The sequence below is a fragment of the Rutidosis leptorrhynchoides genome, chromosome 3 (assembly GCF_046630445.1).
Source record: "Rutidosis leptorrhynchoides isolate AG116_Rl617_1_P2 chromosome 3, CSIRO_AGI_Rlap_v1, whole genome shotgun sequence".
Lineage (NCBI taxonomy): Eukaryota > Viridiplantae > Streptophyta > Magnoliopsida > Asterales > Asteraceae > Rutidosis > Rutidosis leptorrhynchoides.
This window is the reverse complement of record NC_092335.1, coordinates 222,274,580-222,277,375: the sequence shown is the minus strand read 5'-3', so window position 1 is coordinate 222,277,375 and position 2,796 is coordinate 222,274,580.

The following is a 2,796-nucleotide window of genomic DNA, read 5'->3' as shown; positions in this document are numbered from 1 at the left end:
CTTTGATCCCGAGAATGAACGGAAAGAAATGTTAGGAATTGTCCACCTTATAGAAATATGTATGTCGGTGTATAACGATCTATTTGACCAAGAACCAGAAAAGAGACATATCCATTTACTGAAAGCTACACTTAAAAAAGAATTAAGTAGTGACGATCGGGTAGGTCTAAACTATAAACCCATTGATATATTATACACCACCCGAGATGTAAATAACTAGCTCACTATTTTAATTCGTGGAACTTATTCTACCGACTTCACATGTCGTCAGCTAAGTGTGGGGAAGTATAACCCCACTTAACATTAAATTCGGGGTTCGGGTTAGTGCATAACTTGTTAATGAACATGCATGATAAGATAGGGTAAAATACGCATTTTCAAAGTTTAGCAAACAGTTCATAAAAGCAACAATTTTTGAAGAAAAACATGTGTGATAAAATAACGAAAGTAATAAACGATGAGACGTCATCTATCATTTGACAAGCTTTGAAATTACAAACTCGGCATTTTTAATCACTTTTCTATACTAATCACCCTCATGAATTTATAATTATAGTCTGATTTTATGCAAATGAGGGCATTGCATGATCTCAAGTGTGAGGAAGGGTTATAAATTCTCTCGGGTTTATACTTGATTTATTTTCGAAATTTTATGAAAAATTTGAAAAATTTTCAACTAAATGAATTCAAAATCATGTTTATATATATTTATGAACGATAAAACTAGGTGTTAATACCAAAATTGTCGTTACCTTGGAAAAGATATAAATTGAGAAACAACCAAAAACGCTTGAATTTATTTATTAGAAATAAATAGACGCATGAAAAAAGCCAAGTGTGGGGAGAATGTACCAAGTTATTCAATTAAAAACTATCTGTAAAGTTATTGCAGGTGCTTTTGTTTTGGACTAAATTAACTGTTTTACCCGATTTATTGTAATACATTTTAAAGAAAAGATGGATCTACACGATGAATCAATTCCATCATTAAAAGGAAGTAAAGTCTTTCAAAAAAGAAATGCGCTTCTTGATTTAGGCCAGGAAGTCGTCATCCAGACCAGTTGTAGAGTCTACGAAAAACCTTGAAAAGTTTTCTCAAAAATCAGCTGGAAATCCACGGACCTCAGCATCAAACAGGGTCGCCATGTGGTCAGACTTATCCTAACCATGAGAGGATCTGTCTCGTAAAATGGGGAGGGCGCCGTGTAAATTAGATTGATAAGACTAATGAATCAGACCCCCAGAAAGGATAATCTCTTTAAAGATGAAAAAATTAGCTTTTAAGCCTGATATTACTCAATCCTTGAGATTGACCTTAAAGATTGAGAATTACAAACTCATGGAATTCAATGATATCTAAACTCGAGCTTGAACGAGAAAATATTTTTGATCAAATTAAAACCGATTTGTTTTCTGAAAAACCTATTTTCAATGCGTTCATTACCATTGAACGTAAAATCCCGAGAATTCATCGGAATTCATTAGGTCACCTGAACCAAATCAGGTGTAAACCGTAAGAACGGTGGTTGCATAGCATGGTCGAAGACAGGACCTTTTGCCAGACCAAAAAATTATAGGGTGATCTTTACTATTTCTCCTACAAAGGATAATAATTGCATCCGACACATTGTGGACCATGAACATCTGCATGTCATTAGACATTGCCTTAAAAGTTGCTTGTTCAATGCTTTCCTTTACAACCGGATGGTAGTTTACCAAAAGGTAATATACGGATCAAGTAGACTGGACGTGTTGCTTTCCTAATACAAGGTTAGCAAGTGGGTAACACAAAACCGCAAGTTTTGAGCTAAAATTTTAAAATCTGAAACCCACAAAACCCACAAAAAAAAACATTTTGCAAACACAGGTGAAAGGTTATTCCGGAAAACTTATCTAGGGTAAAAGCTAGAATGAATTTTCAAAAGATCAAATATCTTCATAAAGATTCAATTTCCTTAAAGGATCTAAATTTTCATAGTCATGTGGGACTGTAAACCACATTGTTACTATCATTGTTTATACCGCTGTATCAAAATCACTGATGTATAAAGTGTGAGAATAAAAAAAGTGATTCGAGTGAAGTGTGATTTAATTTCAAGTTCTGTATTGCTTGAGGACAAGCAACGTTCAAGTGTGGGGATATTTGATAGTGCTCCAAATGATCATATATTTAGTCGCAATATCCTTCCAATATGTAAAGTTTTTAGTTGTAATTGTTCTATTTTTAAGTTGTAATCGTTTAAATAAATAAGTGCGAAGACGAAAGACGAAAATGAAGATATGAAGACAAAAACGTCCAAAATGCTCAAACGTATAAGTTAAACTCCAAGTGATACTAATTATCGATGAATAACGTCTAAATATTGACAAGAGTACAAGCCGCGAAACGCAAAGTACAAGATATTAAATCATACGAAAAGACGTTCGAGAATCCGGAACTGAGACATAAACCGAGTATCAACGTACGAGTCAACGGACCTAAAATTACAAGTCAACTATGCACAAGAATATAATATAATATATATATAATTAATATAAATTATATATAAATTATATATATATATTATTATGTCGACAAGAAAATAATAATAATAATATAATTATATTATATTATAAAAGAAGCCATCGAATGAATTGCAAGTTGATTATATCAACTTGATCAACTTTACACTTTACAGCCAAATTGAATTCTCAATCAACAATTCAACAAACTCTTCCAACAAACATACAAATCGAGAATAGTACTTGTGATGACCCGGGAATTTTTCGACCAAATTTAAACTTAATCTTTATATG